The 17,785-nt window shown below is 36.9% G+C and overlaps 1 long non-coding RNA gene across 1 annotated transcript in view; it reads left to right on the top strand.

Moving 5' to 3' along the window:
- Nucleotides 1–3,244, top strand: part of LOC102997585 (uncharacterized) — a 38,837-nt gene extending 35,593 nt beyond the window's left edge. Inside the window, exons 2-3 of the long non-coding RNA XR_452133.1 lie at nt 1,393–1,410; nt 3,205–3,244. This is a non-coding gene — a long non-coding RNA (uncharacterized LOC102997585). The remainder of the gene's footprint in view (nt 1–1,392; nt 1,411–3,204) is intronic.
- Nucleotides 3,245–17,785: the final 14,541 nt, after the last annotated feature.

Below are 17,785 nucleotides of genomic sequence, written 5' to 3'. Positions count from 1 at the left end.
AGACCATTTCTGCAGAGAGGATAGAAATATTGGCATATTCATGGGATTGCTCCAATAAATCTTTTTTTTCCTTTGGCCAAGGACAACAATAATGGATGAGCATTCAAGATTAAATCATGAGACAAAAGAAAAAAGAATCCTACTGGATTTATTGTATTTTGGCCCATTCATCTTAAAATATTTTACTTATATGGAGTAAAACTGCAAAAAAATCAGTCATCTAGGAATTAAGCTGCTTAGTTGTGAAAATATAAAAATAAATTTAGCTTCTGTTTACAAGTCCATTTCTGGGCATGTACTCACATAAATTCCAGTTTCTACTTGAAATAAAGGTCACATGAAGCAAGGAAATCATCAGAATTTATATTCATTGGTTTCCCTTTGCACACATCAGAAAATGGATTACTGTCAACAGTATTTTCAGGATTGACTCTGGTTGCTAAACTTTTTTTTACACACTCAGACACACAAGGTGAATAAAGAGAAAATTTAAAAGTTATTATTGCCCGGAGTCAATTATTACCAAATCGATTCTGTATGAACACAAACAACAACATAAACATTGTAATGCCTTTCTCATTTTTGATGCTCTCGAAAGAAGCAGCTAATAGGAATGTTTCCTCTTGTGAACAGACTCTAGGGGCAGGGTTTAGAAATAGATGATAGCAAGAAGAAAAATTATTCCAATTATTTTTTTGAGACTCGCTGCTTAGCTTCCTCTTAATCTTACCTCTTTCTTTTTCCTATCCTGTTTTCTAATAAAGCCAGAAGAGAAGCTAGGTGAACATCTCTTATGAGTGCTGGTAAAATATATAAATATTACTGCACATTACTATTATACACTGATACTCTTACTGAATTGGTCTACTGGACCCATGCCAGGGTCCTAGCCTGGGCCAAGGCCCCATATCTGGGCTAGGGAAGTTCTTTTTCTGATCAGATTCGTGCCGCCAATAACAAAACCGATGCTGAGACTGGAACAGCACAAGCTTTATTCAATGGCCAAAGAATGGAGAAGCGGGAACCTAGCTTGCAAATTAACTTCTCAACCCAGTTTAGGGTGGAGACACCAAATACATAGGAGGGTTGAGATAAAAGGGAGGGAATTGGAAAGAGTGGGAGGAACATTCATGACTTGTCATGAGAACAGAGAACAGAGAACAGAGGTGTGGTTTGGACCCAGAACTGATGCAACTCTCCTTTTCCGTCCTTGTATGGGTTTTCCGGTTGTTGTCATGGCAGCTGTCAACTGTCTGATGCTGTTGGGTGTGTCATTTAGCTAGTGTATTACAGTGAGCATATAATGAGGCTCCAGGTCTACTGGAAGTCCTGTCTTCCCCATCTTGGGTCTACTTGGTTCTAACCAGTTCTTGTTTTTTTTTCTCTTTGCAGATTCCTCCTGAAACTTAGGTAAGTGTAATTGGTTTCTGTTCGAGGGAGGGGCAGGGGTATGATTCTGGGGCAACAGCCTTGGTACCAATATTAATGTAGCACCTATGCTCTGAACTGTCACTCACTGCCCGCTTGCACAAAACTACTATCCAGCGATTGGAATTTGAAGTTGACAAGGAGCTTTGTCAGACAGATTTATAACTGGCTACCTTTTGAGAAAAGGTACCTCAGGGTAGATCAATGTGCTCCAATAGAACCACTTATCACTGCACTAAATGCCATGATTCTATTTGTTATTTGATTCTAATTCTTCCTCTGATCTTGGGATTCAAGTCATCTCTGATTGGTCTTGTCTTGGCCTGAAGTGCAACCATGCAAGCCAGGGGAGCCTGAATTTTTTTCTTTACTCGATTTGGTCAGGTTATTAAAATTGATTCCATCAGCCCTGGATCCTGCTTGCTCTCTGGAAACCTCCGAGGAGCAGGGGCACAGGCCAGATATTGGCTCCTGTTGTTACTGAGCCTGGGGGAAGTCTGAATACTACGCATCTTCATAAAAAGCTAACTAAACACATAAAAAAGACAAAAGAGATTTCAAGGAGGACTTGTAGCTTGGCTTGCAGTTTATAGACTAATTGTATTCCCAGATGCAGAGAAAACAATGTATAGTGGTCCACACATCTGCATTGGGCTAAAAATATTTTTAAATGCCATGCACACCCCTCTATCCACATGCACACACAAACACTCTCCCACGCTCTCTCCTCAGTCACTTGCATATTGGAAAAATGCAAAATAGACAAAGTTTGATTTTTAATGCCAGTCCCTCAAAGCTATGTCAATTTTGACAGTTCCTATTTCCTCCTTTCTCTCCTATCTCCAGGAACCCAGCCCTCATCTCAAATAAACATTCACCAAACATAACAACAAGAAGAGGTTAAAGACCTCCCAAATGCTCTTGCAAGCAGAAGGAATACAAGGGTGATCAGGAAATAGCCTTTCCTGTAGGAAACTCACTGCCTAATAAGGCCTTTGCTGTAACTTCTGGCAAGGAAGTGAGGAAGGTTTGGGGCTATGAGGGGAATTAGAAAGAAAATTCCACTTGTTCATCTTTGAGTGAATAACACCTTATTTTCTAATTGGGGAACAATGACAGGATAGTTAGCAATGTAATTTACATTGAGCAATTGTTATCAGCCAGGCATTAGTCTATTAATTTTATATGTCAACTCATCTAATTCTCATAATAAACTTATTTGATGATTATTTTCATCTACCTGTTTATACTCCTGTTGCTAGACTGCTAATCTAGATATCAGGAACTCAACAGGCACGCACTCTGATGCTAAATGCTTTCCGTAGGACGTCAATCATCACTCCATGTTATGGAGGAGAAAAACTCAGGCTCAAGAGCTTATCTGCTTAACCACAGACTAACAGCAAGTGGGAGTCAAGGTGCTCGTTTGATGGAAATCCTTAGAGCATTTTTATTAAATAGTTCATTGCCTCTAATAAGAGAGATGATTACATTTTTAATTTTTAAGAGAATTTTCCTGTTCTGAGAGTCAGTGGAGGGAGAAGCGTGAAGGGCCCTCAGATTCTCCTCTTGCAAGAGTTTCAACCACGCTGGTATTTAATACATTAGCAATATAGAAAATGTCTTCAACACTTCAAAAGATACTGCAAATCAGTTATCACATCATTGATGAAGAGTTACCTAGAAATCCCAACATATTTTCTGTGTTTTCTTTTCTCTTAATAATTCAAGAGTTTTGCAGGTCAGAGTTTTGTCTTTCTTTTTGTTTTAATTTAGTGAATCACTTAATGCTGGACCTGAGATTCCACCCGTGCACTGATTACAGGTAAGAGGTTTGGGAAGTGAAGGGGAGGAAGGAGGAAGAGATTTAATCAGCTCAAAACATAGTCTCTTTATCCCTCCTCTAAAGGTATTCTCCTGATTTATACTGATTAAATAAAATATGAATTAAATTTACTGTTTGTTCAGCTTAAAAGATCGGCTTTAGAGGATTTTGTGCTTTTTCTTTTTCATGTAATTGCAGGCAGAGAAGGGCAAAAGGGTAGTAATCTTTGAAAGATTTATTAAAAGAAAAGTAAGCCTATTTAGATTCTAGCTAAAAGAAATGAATTAGCAAATGCACGTGGGCCCGCACGTGCGTGTGTATGTGTGTATGTGTTGAATATCATTACTTATTACTCAACAAAGCTACAATAAAAGATCTTACCTCAAAATTTTTAGGATTTAAGCAATGTTCAAGCGATGCTGACATTTGTTCGCAAAGCCATGAGTAGTAAGGCTTGAAGTGTTTCTTTGGGAGGGAGAGTCAGGGTTGCCGTATGACTCTATGAAAGTGTCTGTGTATTAGGCTTTCCCTCCAACCTGTTGACAATGCACTGACCTCAGAAATGCTAGGTGAATAGCATTTCTTTATAAAGCTAAAGGAATACACATTCTGACACAAACTGCCAAATAGTGCTTACTACTTACTGATGTAATTATACTCTGTAGGAGTGGGGAAGAGTATGGGAGGGTCTGTGATACCATGAGAAGATGGCAAAAGTAGAAGGAAATGGAAATTGCTGATTGTGAGGGGTGGGGAGAAGCATACAGTGAAAAGCAAGGTGATCCACAGAGCCATGACCTGCCTTTGAAGTGGTGGAGTGTCAGAGCCCTCCTTGCAAATGAGTGCTTTCCAAGTGGCCCTCCCTTCTCAAAATCAACTTCTGATACCCCAGTCAAAATTAATCACTTCTTCATTTGCCTTTCTGCTGAACTCCTTAAACCTCAGTTTACCTCCTGCTTTATTTGGCCCTGTGTGTATTTACTTTTGCACATGACTCTCATCTGTTAATGAAACGCAACAGAGCACAGCCAGAAAGACCATGGGATATGGAATCAGTGTGCCTGGGTTCATATCCTGGCTCAGATGCTGATGAGTTCTGTGTTTTGAGCAAATCAACCATCCTGTACCTCAGTTTCTTTCTCTGTAAAATAGGCATATTAATAGTACCTAGCACACGGGGTTGTTTTAAAAATTAAAGTTAAATTATATGAAGTAAATAGAATATAGCCTGGCATATAGTATGTGCTTGTTATTATCATAATAAATAGATTGAGTTTTTAAAATTTTCTACTCCTCCTAACCAGATACAGTGGGTATGCTATTTGGCCATTCAAAGAAAACCAGGAAAACCTTATAAAATAAATGGAGGCAATGATTAATGATATATTCTACCTATAAGATTTGAACTCCAGTCTATTCCTAATAGAGTAGCTCGCAAAAAGTACAGAAATTACTTCAAGAGTGTATATTTTTAGATATTGAGCTGCATGAGCTACTTGTAAATTTTGGAGATTAATCCTTTGTCAGTTGCTTCATTTGCAAATATTTTCTCCCATTCTGAGGGTTGTCTTTTCATCTTGTTTATGGTTTCCTTTGCTGTGCAAAAGATTTTAAGTTTCATTAGGTCCCATTTGTTTATTTTTGTTTTTATTTCCATTTCTCTAGGAGGTGGGTCAAAAGGGATCTTGCTGTGATTTATGTCACAGAGTGTTCTGCCTATGTTTTCCTCTAAGAGTTTAATAGTGTCTGGCCTTACATTTAGGTCTTTAATCCATTTTGAGTTTATTTTTTGTGTATGGTGTTAGGGAGTGTTCTAATTTCATTCTTTTACATGTAGCTATCCAGTTTTCCCAGCACCACTTATTGAAGAGGTTATCTTTTCTCTGTTGCACATTCTTGCCTCCTTTATCAAAAATTAGGTGACCATATGTGCATGGGTTTATCTCTGGGCTTTCTATCCTGTTCCATTGATCTATATTTCTGTTTTTGTGCCAGTACCATACTGTCTTGGTTACTCTAGCTTTGTAGTACAGTCTGAAGTCAGGGAGCCTGATTCCTCCAGCTCCGTTTTTCTTTCTCAAGATTGCTTTGGCTATTTGGGGTCTTTTGTGTTTCCATACAAGTTGTGAAATGTTTTGTTCTAGTTCTGTGAAAAATGCCATTGGTAGTTTGATAGGGATTGCATTGAATCTGTACATTGGTTTGGGTAGTATAGTCATTTTCACAATGTTGATTCTTCCAATTCAAGAACATGGTATCTCTCTCCATCTGTTTGTATCATCTTTAATTTCTTTCATCAGTGTCTTATAATTTTCTGCATACAGGTCTTTTGTCTTCTTAGGTAGGTTTATTCCTAGGCATTTTATTCTTTTTGTTGCAATGGTGAATGGGATTGTTTCCTTAATTTCTCTTTCAGATTTTTCGTCATTAGTGTATAGGAATGCAAATGATTTCTGTGCATTAATTTTGTATCCTGCCACTTTACCAAGTTCATTGATTAGCTCTAGTAGTTTTCTGGTGGCATCTTTAGGATTCTCTATGTATAGTATCATCTCATCTGCAAACAGTAACAGTTTTACTACTTCTTTTCCAGTTTGGATTCCTTTTATTTCTTTTATTAACATTCATATCACGGACTCTGTTATTAATATATTTTATTAGTGTTAAAGGTTCTCTGACTTTGTCAACACCAGGAGAAAATAAAATGACTTTACATAACCATAAGTTACTATAACATTTGGACTTTCAGCAGTGATTCTCTTGCTTTCAAATTTTGCTGAGCTACAGAAAAAATGTCTATAATTAAGGCACTTGTGGTTATCCTTGTTCAAATCTCCACTCAGCTTAATTAAGAATACTGCTAGTGTTAATTGATATCCTAAAATATGCTTTTACAACTTTGCCCAGCTTGAGTTTCTACTGATCTATGCATCACACATAATTACTTAAATAGAAATAACATATTTGGAGAGTAAAGTTTCTTAGGAATACAAAGCTCTGTCATATTTGAACAACCGATGTTTAAGAAGTCATTCTTTTTGGCTATTTTGATAGTAATCACCAATGTCTGAGGATGTAATGGAGGGATGGGAAAAGAGAAGGGAACACACAGGGAATTTTTCCATGTTTCATTTTAAGACTTTGAGAGCCAAGTGAACAGATTTGGAGGTACAGATTGGGGGTTGTGAGTTGCAACAAAGTAATTGTACCTTCCCTCAGCTTCATACAGCCAAGATCTTCCAGTTTTGGAGCACTGGATTAGCCAAGGTTAAAGAAATCTCTGCTAAACTCTCATCAAAACATGTGTAAACACTTTCTCTGCCACTTACTAATCCTGACGCAAAATATCTCCCAAGATGTAATAAATGAACTATTGTCACGTTATTACAGGACCATGTTAATAATAAATGTATTTGAAAGGCTTATTTACTTAAAAAAGTAAATACTCTAAAAAGTTAATCTTGATTAGTTAAAAAAAATTTCTTTTCTACTACTTCATTGTGTATGTGTGTGTGCGTGTGTGTATACAACTTTGAGTTTTCTATAATCACTTACCTTTTCCAAACAATCCAAATAGTATTAACCTCTCTCTGGTTTGAGAGATAGAATGATAATCTGATGCACTCTGGAACTGTTATTCTTCAACACTTCTAAATATCTTGAGCTTCATGTCAAAAATCTAAGGAATTAAGATTCTTGTCTTTCATAAATGTTCTCAGGTTTGGTGAAATATGACAAGTGATGAATTTGTTATTAAGGCATTCATGCCATTGTCACAACCCCTCTGTTTTCAAATAGTGAGATGTTACTCCAGTGGCTTGGAAATTTACTAAACTCATTACTGAGCAACTGAGAATAGCTCTGATGCATCTGTTAAATATTTCATAAAGACAAGGCAAATAAAGTAGAAATTACTTTGTGGAAAACAGGATACCCTCAAGCAGCCAGAGGTTCTCACCAATATCCACTTCGAATAATTTATTTTCCTTCCATATCCAGAATATAAAAATATATTCAAAGTCTCCAAAACATTTTACCCTTAATAAAAGCAGAGCAAAAAATCAAAGAGTTTAATAGTAAGTACTTAATTTTGGTTTAACAACTCACTGCATAAATTTAAAATATTCTTCCCTTTCAGTTCTTCCAACACACTTCTATAAGGTAAAATACCTTCTAGAGCACAAAATATTTGGAATCTTCTTCAGTACACAGTTATTTTTATTCCAGAATAAGATTGATTCAGGTACAAAGTGCTCATTTTTCAGCTGCACATTGTGTATATCATACAATTTCTCCTTACTTAAGTTGGCATAGTTTAAAAAATAAAGATTCTTCAGGCATCTTTATTTTTTTTCTTTTGCACGATTTCTTTTTTTGTGGTTGTTGGAATATCTTATTTCTGTCTCTGCCTCTTGTTGACCTCTCTCTCACTCTCTCTCTCACTGACACACACACATACACAATTCTTAGATCCCTGTAGAACCTGGATACTTTCCTGCGAAAGTTTTAGTTTTATTCTCATTTGACTTGCTCTTCTACACAATTACATTGTTCATGTCTCCTGAACTCTTGTCCAGTACACTTTACAGTTGTCTTTGATTCTGGTCATTTTTTTTTTTTAACATCTTTATTGGAGTATAATTGTTTTACAATGTTGTGTTAGTTTCTGCTGTATAACAAAGTGAATCAGCTATATGTATATGTATATTACCCCCATATCCCCTCCCTCTTGCGTCTCCCTCCCACCCTCCCTATCCCACCCCTCTAGGTGGTTGCAAAGCACCGAGCTGATCTCCCTGTGCTATGCAGCTGCTTCCCACTAGCTATCTATTTTACATTTGGTATTGTATATATGTCAATGCTACTCTCTCACTTCGTCCCGGCTTACCCTTCCCCCTCCCCGTGTCCTCAAGTCCATTCGCTACATCTGCCTCTTTATTCCTGTCCTGCCCCTAGGTTCATCAGAACCTTTTTTTTTTTTTTTAGATTCCACATGTATGTGTTAGCATACGGTATTTGTTTTTCCCTTTCTGACTTACTTCACTCTGTATGACAGACTCTAGGTCCATCCACCTCACTACAAATAACTCAGTTTCATTTCTTTTTATGGCTGAGTAATATTCCATTGCATATATGTGCCACATCTTCTGTATCCATTCGTCTGTTGGTGGACACTTAGGTTGCTTCCATGTCCTGGCTATTGTAAATAGTGCTGCAATGAACATTGTGGTACATGACTCTTTTTGAATTACAGTTTTCTCAGGGTATATGCCCAGTAGTGGGATTGCTGGGTCATATGGTAGTTCTATTTTTAGTTTTTTAAGGAACCTCCATACTGTTCTCCATAGTGGCTGTATCAGTTTACATTCAGTGGGACTGTTTTAACCCGAGTCTTCATCTCTGCTCCCGTATCCATTTTGTCTCTTCCCAGTGTGCTTTCCATACCGTTACATTAATTCAGCTGTGCTTTGGTTGCATCTCATTATAGTAGGGACAACCTGATGTCTATATCCCAGGAGTCAAATAGTTGAGTCCACACAGTCAGTGGTTCCCACAGGACATCTGTGAAGCCATCATTGTACGAGAGGCTATTGGGCCTGTTTTCTCTCTGGATATTTTGCCTGCCACTGCTTCTGATCAGCATCACTATTTTGGTCACAATTTCTGTTTTCCATTTTTCAAGTTTAAAAAAATTTCATTTGCTTGTTTTTCTACTTATTCATGATTATCTGTATACATACAATTACAGAGAGAGGAAAATGTGCCTCTATCTATCGATGATAAAATGACTAAAATAGAGCATCCATACATGTCAATATTCCACTAATTAAATTGACAGAAATTAATCACAGACTATTATTTCAATCTTCCTTTTTTGTCATTACCACTTGAAATAGTTTATAATAACTGGTTGTTCATTGGTCTGTCACTGTTTTAGGTTTTTCACTTTACTGGCAGTGGAGATATTCATTGTCTATTGGGATAGAGATAAAAATTGGTCAGAAGTAAAGGAACAATTTTTAACATGGAAAATGGTTAATAGGAGATATGTTGGAAACAATCTCTGTGTAGGAGCAAAATTTTATTGAAACAAATACCTCATGTTACAATATTTCCACATGCAGAAAAACAATCCTTATGAACCTGGCAGGATACTTCGTGGCTACAATGTGCTCCTCATTCAAAACAGTCTAGCATCAATTTCAAGTGGTCTCATTTCTCAATCACAGTGACATTGATAAATGTAAATTTGGTGGAAAATAATAGAGTCTAACAATTAGACCATAAGGAAGTGCTATCATGAGACGATTCCGTAATAAAAGCAATAAATACCTTCTAGCGAATTTTGGGTAGAGTCTCACTAACAGTGTTACAGAATTATTAAAAAGGTAATGAAAGCAGGTTTCAAAACAATTAAAATCAAGCTAAATGCAGGAGAAAAATAAAAGGCAAGGAGTAAATCAAATTAACTTCAAGATGATGACCCATCGCAAAGTCTCGCCTACTGCTTTGTTCTGGATTCATAAAAAATTATTTTTTTCAAATTGTAATGCTAAAAGAGTTGGCAGACTCATTGAAATTTGGGAGCAAAGTTCTCAACGTGACTTACAAATTAATTAAATAAACTGTTGGCAACACTAACAGAATATTGGGGGGAAGACGGAAAATTGGATGTTATAGAAGCCAATTTATTTCTTTTAGAGAGATTATGGAAAACACATTTTAAAGGTATATTTTTCTTTCCAAAATTTAAAAATATAGCAAATCTACGTTAATAAAATTATTACCAGTCTCTAAATTTACTGTACCATTAGCTAATTTATGCTAGGACTGTCTAAAGCAGTTTTGTCCCATGGAACTTTCTGAGATTACAAAAATGTTTCTTATTTGCACTGCCTGATTGATTGTCACTAGTTATTGAGCCTTGAAGTGTGGCTAGTGTGATTGATGAACTAGACTTTTAATTTTATTTAATTTTTATTAATTTACATTTAAATAGCCCTATGTGGCTGGGGGCTACAGTACTAGATATCTCTGAAGCTTAAATTGTGTATTTCAAACGTTTGAGCTTTTCAAGACAAACTGATTCTAAGCTTGTTATGATGAATTAATGTAGTTCGAAGACAGTGAAACGTGTTCAGTGAATCTGAGAAATTAATCAGATGTACATGAAACTAATTTTTCAACAGTATTTTAAAACGCAGGGCAGGCAGGCATGCTCACTTTGGGTGAGAAGGTGACATTCAGTGGAGCAGATTGTTTAAACAGATGAAATATTGTACATGTCTCTTTACTCTCTCTTTCACTGTCTGCACAACCAGCGCTGCAACGTCCAATACAGTGACCACAAGCCACAGGTCCCTCTTGAGCACTTGAAGTGTGGCTTGAGATGTGGTCAGGATTGAGTTGTGCTGTAAGGATAAAACAGACACCAGATTTCAAACACCCAGAATGAAATAAAGAATGTAAAATATGTCCAAAATTTTACATGTTGAAATGACAGTATTTTGGCTACTGAGTTAAGTAAATGTATCATAAGTAATTTCACCTGTTTATTCTTACTTTCCCAGTGCAGCTACTAGAAAATTTTAAATCATGGACATGGCTCACATTGTTTCCATGGGACAGCCATGGAAACAAAGACTAGAGGGCTTGGAGTTGGCCAGTACAGTAAGTCCCCTACGTACGAACCTTCAAGTTGCAAACTTTCAAAGGTGTGAACATGCGTTCACATGTCCAGTCACATAAGTTAGTTCACGTGTCTGGCGTATATTGTCACATGCGTGCATCCTCTACAAGCGGTTGTGCTTTTGTGTCCTTTACTGTACAGTACTGTGTAGAATACAGTAGTACAGTATCTTTATTTCAAGCCCAGGATGTCCGGAAGCAAGCGTAAAAGCAGCAGTGATGTAGCTGGTACTACTGTACTTTTCAAGGTACTGTACTGTAAGATTAAAAATGTTTTATTTATTTTTGTGTTTGTTTTTTATGTATTATTTGTGTGAAAAGTATTATAAACCTATTACAGTACAGTACTATATAGCTGATTGTGTTAGTTGGGTACCTAGACTAACTTCGTTGGACTTACGAACAAATTGGACTTACGAATGCACTCTCGGAACGGAACTCGTTCATATGTAGGGCACTTACTGTATTTGTCTGCCTCTTCTCAAAGCTTGTTTAGGGTCGGCATGATTTTGAACAAGGCAAAATCATGACTCATACAAATCTGAAATAAATATGTTTCAAAGATATTATTTAACTCATAAATTAAATGAGGAAATGAGACAGATGTTACAACTGGTTCAATGGACAATCCAAATAGATACCTTTATAGAACTGGAATATTGAAATGAACTTGCAAATGGTACAAAACTGGCTTTAACATGGGAGAGTGCTGTTCTACCACTGATAAAATCTATTTTCAGGACTTCCCTGGTGGTCCAGTGGTTAAGACTCTGTGCTCCCAATGCAGGGGGCACAGTTCCATCCCTGGTCGTTGAACTAAGATCCCACATGCCTCATGGCGTGGCCAAAAAAAAAAAAAAAGAAAGAAAAAGGAAATCTATTTGCATTGCTACAATTTTTTAAAATTAATTTTTATTGGAGTTGCTCCAAAATATACAAACAGCTCATGCAGCTCAATATCAAAAAAACCAAATGATCCAATCAAAAAAATGGGTATTTAGGAAGACCTAAATAGGCATTTCTCCAAAGAAGACATACAGATGGCCAACAAACACATGAAAAGATGCTCAACATTACTAATTATTAGTTTGCTACAATTTAGATTTAATCTCTACAGAGTTGTAAAATAGCCTAAAGAAGACAGTCCTGAATATGCTATAAGGTCAGATAATCTTCAGAGGCTCTCACATTCCATTGAAAGGATACCCAGTAATCCTCTTTGCTTATTTCAAAGTCTTACATTTCCCCTTACATATGAGGCTTCAGTTAGAAATAATTTCATTCATATCTCTGAATGTTAGTCTTCTCTTATATGCTGGGCCAGCAAAGAGATTAGCCAGTGAAAACGACAAGTGATTATATCTCTTGAGAAGATTTCTGTGAACATATCTTAAATCCAGAGGTAGAATGTAGGACAAGAAAGAAATATGATGGAAGTAAATGGATTTAAAGGTTGCATTTTCAGAAGATGTTTTCTCATTTGTTAAAATTACCTGCTCTGAGTAAGGCCTTGTGAGATAACAGAGAAGCACTAGGGAATAGCCCTGCTTTAAGCCAGTTCTATTCTTACTTGGAATATAATATGTATTTGAAAATTAATGCAAGGTCTTAAAGCCGAATTGGAGATTGAGGCAAACTGTGTTTTAAAAGCTAAGGAATAGGAATAATTACGTGGTTTAGGGCGGACTGGAAAGACTTCTCAGAGGAGGTAGAGCTTGAATTGAATATGTAACAAGGATCAAAGTTTACAAATATTAAGGACTGGAAGGCAAGGCTTTCTAGGCTTTCAACTTTTTTTTTTTAACGTGGGAAGGTGGCCTTTATTTATTTATTTTTTGTTCATGCATTTGTTTATTTCAGTCCATACAACTGGGTACCTATTCTGTGCAATGCACTGTTTTAGGTGCTGGGAGCCATCTGTGAAAGCACTCTAATCACATAGGCTTTCAATATTAATTAGGAAAAAACTCTAGTTTGCCAGTGTTCATCTTAAAGCTTTATGTCCTGAACCTAAAATAATTTTATTGTCAACCTAATATATTCAATTTTTCTCTAAAGAATTTGGTAATCTGTTTGGATAGACAACATTTCTTATGATAAGAGTAAGTAAATACAATAGGAAGAATGGGAAGGGACTAATATTTATTAAGCACTATGTATGCATTTATTAAAAAATACAAGTAAGCAAAAATTCACATAATTTTTTATGCTTCATTAATTAGAAAATCTTTTAAAAATTTCTAAGATATAGGTGTTGGTGAAAAAAAGCACTCCTATCAATAGAAGCCCCCTCTGTACCAATATAGAAGAGAGAGAAAATGATTTAATATTGAGTAAGCATTATTTGATCTACATGCATGTGAGATAGCATGAAAGTGACTACAGAATCTGGACAGAGTTTCACACAAATTTCTACAGGCAAAGTGTAGAAGAAAGAACGATTAAATTTCTCTTACTTCCATGAGCAACAAATAGATATATCTTGTGATTGTCTCCTGTACATCTTGTGAGAAAGTTAATTTCAGAGATATGTGTTTGCAGTGTTAAGTGAACAGGTTGGTACTCTTACTGAGACTGTTATGTTTTCAAAGAGACAGCCTGAAGATAATAGGATGGAGAGGTAGTTGCCTCAATCCTTAAAAAAAATATTTACTTCACATAGGAAGATGCCTGATTACATCTAAGGCATTCTTCTCTGAAGCTCCTACTCCTCCATCCTTATGTGTATTTATTCCTCTATGTAAAGAAAAAGAGTTGTTCTCACATTTTTCCACTGACCAGTAGGAAATACCATAAGGTGAGATCGTTTTATAATCCACAGGGAGCGAGAACATCACAGAGAACAATGTAGCTCAAGAGTCTCTGCCATCATTCCAGAAATGGAGGTTAAATCAGGAAGGCAGAACATAGAAGCAAACCATCCAGGCACCCATCTGTGCCTAAAACTATAGTAAATATCTGCACCAACTGACAAAAATCCCAACTTCTGGGAGTAAGGTTTTTAAAAATGGCTTCAGAGCAGTGCTCCAGTACTAGAGAACCTTAGTTATCTGTTGAAATTATAGCACAAGAAAAAAAAAAAAAGTAGAACAAAATCTGATAGAGAAGTAAGCAAGACGTTTGAGAAAGAAAGGAATGCCAGGTACCCAAAAGCCATCCTAGAAAGAAGCAGCCCTTAAAACAAGCTAGAAACCAGAAAACTGCAGGGACCCCTGCAACCAGGACTGAGTGATGGGCTCAATCATGGGCTCTTAGCTTAATTCTAAACTGAGGATATTGACATAACCAGAGCCTGCCTGTCAGGCTTTGGAGAACCACTGTGGCACTGCGTCTGAAGCTGGGAAGGGGAGCATACTTAGATGTCAGGGACTGCGAGGGGTCAGGAGGGGACAGAGTTAATAAGGAGGAGCACATTAGTGCAGTGGGGTGATGAAAAGCCTGGCTCAATCCCAAGTGTCCAAAAGTTTCCTATTTATTTGCATTCATTCCTAATCAATCCCAAGAACTTTTTCTGCTCAAATGCTGTTCCATTTGAATGTATAAGTGACATTATTTTTCTGATCAAATGAGCTTCGTTTGTCCCTTCACATACTGATTTGCTGCCAATCTATTTCCATGTGTAGACATCCCGGCATGTTGTTAACTGGGTCTCGTACCCCACAAAAAAAAACAAGGCTGCTGATCCGCTATGTATTTTATTATTCACTCTCAGTAATACTCTGAGTTACACTTATAAAACGATTATTTTAACAGCTATTTATTTCCTAAAAGCAAGCACTATAAAATATTTTTAGTCTGGCACAAAAACGACAGCATTTGGGACAACTTTGTGTTTGGTGCTGTAATTTGCCTATTGCCATTCTGATTTTTTTAAAAAGTAATTCAGACTGTGTTCTTAAAGAGTGTTGTATAGAGAGGAATGGCAATTGCATTTTTCATACACTTCTTCCTTACCATATTATAATGTCCTAGAATGAAGTGTTCCTGCTAGAGAGCAGTTTTATATGAAAGGATTGTTTTTGCTCATTTTGCTACTGTACTTCATATAATTAGAGACCTGATAAGAACAGGAAAAAAGACCAAGAACTAGAGAGTCTTAAATCATGAATATTACAATTAGAGCAAAGAAGTTCTCCTTATCCCAACTTGATATCCATAAGCAACACAAAAATTTTTCTTTTTTTCTTTTCGAGTAGAAGCAACAAAGATCAAGTTATGATGGTCCAGTCACTGAAATGCTTGCATACTAACAATGGGTTAGAAATTTCAATTAATCAAAACAAGGCAGTCTAGGTGTCATTGAATGAATCAAGTCCCGCTGTTCGCTGCTTGCAAAATCAATACTCACATATGTTGGTAGAAAGTAAAGGTGCCTTTAATCAGAATGCTGACAATCTGGGGAGATGGTGAACATAATGTCCCCCAAAAACCACCTCCAAAGATTCTGCTCGGTCATGAAATCTTTTAAAGGGAAACAGGGAAGTAATCTCGGTTAATCATTGAGATGGGGGGTCAGAGTCATCTGTGTGCAGGCTTGTATGCAGGCTTGTCAACTCCTTGTGATCTTCTTCTAGATGTTACCTTGTTCACAAAGTTTATTCGGAGATTACTGAAGTGGAAGCTAGAGAAGAGATCTGGTCATCTGTTAATTATTTATTCTTCATTTCTACTTCTTTGATCTACTGAAAGAACCGACAAGTTAGGCAAGGTATTGTGTGATGAAAAGACTCGAAAAGTGTGCTTGGGCTGGAGATAGGTAGAGCATGGGGGTGCCTAGTTTCAAAGTTAGTTACAATACAGCTTTGCTAAAGTGACAAGAAAAGGGGCTTCCTGCTGAGGGCAGTTTCCTGCAAAGAGATGCTTACAAAGGGAATATCAGGGAATCGCAGCAGCAGCAAAAAAAACAATAATATAAGCAAATGAACATGCCAAAATGATCTTACATGGAATATGCCTAAAATACATTTTTTTTAAAAAACCTCTTCTTGTCTGCCATGTGGGAGGAAAAGCATTGTTCACTTCAGTATGAGTCGTGGAATCTTATACAGTGAGAAGAAGAGATTTATCCCATGTTAATTGCTCAGTGACTGGCAGAAATCAGTCAATCAGGAAACAGTTATAGAGCACCCAGGGGCCCCTAACTCTATGATATATGTTACAGGCATATAGTCCTCAATTTCACATTTATAACTTTGCAAAACAAACAGACAACACGTCATAGAAAACTTAGATAAGCCATTATATAATCATTTGTTAACCTGAGTTCAATTAGCTCAGAAAAAAACAATTATTGTGAGGGGAAAGGGGGCTGTGATGTTATCAGAGGAAACTGTGATGTCAGAAGGACTGAGGTGAACTTCGGAGAAAGGGTACCTTCTACACAGGTAGTGAATCAAAGGGTCCAGGCAATTGCAAAGGTAGGGAAAAGGCAAAAACAAAGGCGTAGAAGTGGGACTAGAAATGGGTTGTATGTGTGATGTGAATAAAACTAGGATGACTACAGTGAGAATTATGTGTTGAAGCCTGGAGTGGATAAAACTTTCTAGGAAGAATCAGGGGTGGTAACAATGATAGCCAGACAAAAGCATTTAGGTTTCCAAACATGAGTCCTTGCTTAGAATCCTAAGCATATGGAGGAGTCTAAAAAACTTGAAAACATATGTTGTTTCCTTCTTTCCTGAACAGAAAAGTAGCTTTAAATCACACACACACACACACACACACACACACACACACACACACACACACACACACATATACACGCACATGCACCCCTCAATTTCTTAGAAAAATTACGGGTTAAGAAGTCATCTAGAATCTATCTAAGGTTAAACTGTGGAAAGCAGTGCCAATAAAATGCATTACCTTGAAGGAAAGTGTCTCTCACATTAAGAGCTCTGAGGAAATGGGCTGTTGTTTCCAGGCCAGCCTGAATTATCTGGTATGTTCTCAAGGTCATTTTAGAATAAAGGAAAAAATTGAAGGAGACCAATAAAAACCCACCCTAGGCTACAGATTCTTCTGGTGCGTCCCCTCTGCAAAGAGTGTTACTGACCTCAGGTCTGAGATAATTCTCCTCCTCTCCCCTCAACATCTCCACTGCTTCCTTGGGACAGCAAGGTGATGAATTAAGGGGCTGTCAGGTTCTCCTTTAAGAACCAGAAGCACAGATGGATTGATTGTCACATTGGTGGCAACTCCCTGAGAAGAAAGAAGTTGAAATAGAAGCTCTGGGTAATTGCAGCCAAGCAGAAATAGCTTATACTGTCAACATGGTATTTTTTTGTTTGTTCAGTTGCTTAGATACCAAAAGTGGGAAATAATTATATGAGGCTATTGAACAAAGTTTTACCTTGAAGTCTTAGCTTCCTAATAAATGTATGACACCAGAATTCTAAAAATAGTGAAGCTAACAAAATTAGCTGCAGAATCCGTTTGTACTAGGAATAAACATGTTAATAATCATTTGCATCACCAGAGACCATGCAGCATGTTCAGGCTTTTCTAATTACTTAATGGTTTTAACTTCATTAAGAACAGGCTCTGCATGAGCATATTTTCAATGTTTTAAAAATGAACACCAGAAATTATATAAAAAGAGCTTCTGAGACTAAAAGAGTCTTAAGTAGTTTACGAGGTATTTTTTTTAATATTCTCTGAAAAATATAAAATAAAACCACAGTGAACATTCATTATCACTACACAGATAACCAGTACTGAATATTAATTTGTGGGCTGACATCCCCCTTGTAACAATCCCCAAACTAGATGTAGTTCCCCAACCCCATGGAGTGGTGTTCGTGAAAGAAAATCAATGCTATTACAATCAAATTGCATTCTGAC

Source organism: Balaenoptera acutorostrata, chromosome 10 (genome assembly GCF_949987535.1).
Source record: "Balaenoptera acutorostrata chromosome 10, mBalAcu1.1, whole genome shotgun sequence".
Lineage (NCBI taxonomy): Eukaryota > Metazoa > Chordata > Mammalia > Artiodactyla > Balaenopteridae > Balaenoptera > Balaenoptera acutorostrata.
Note: the sequence above shows the minus strand (reverse complement) of the source record. Positions and strands in the feature narration are given on the sequence as shown.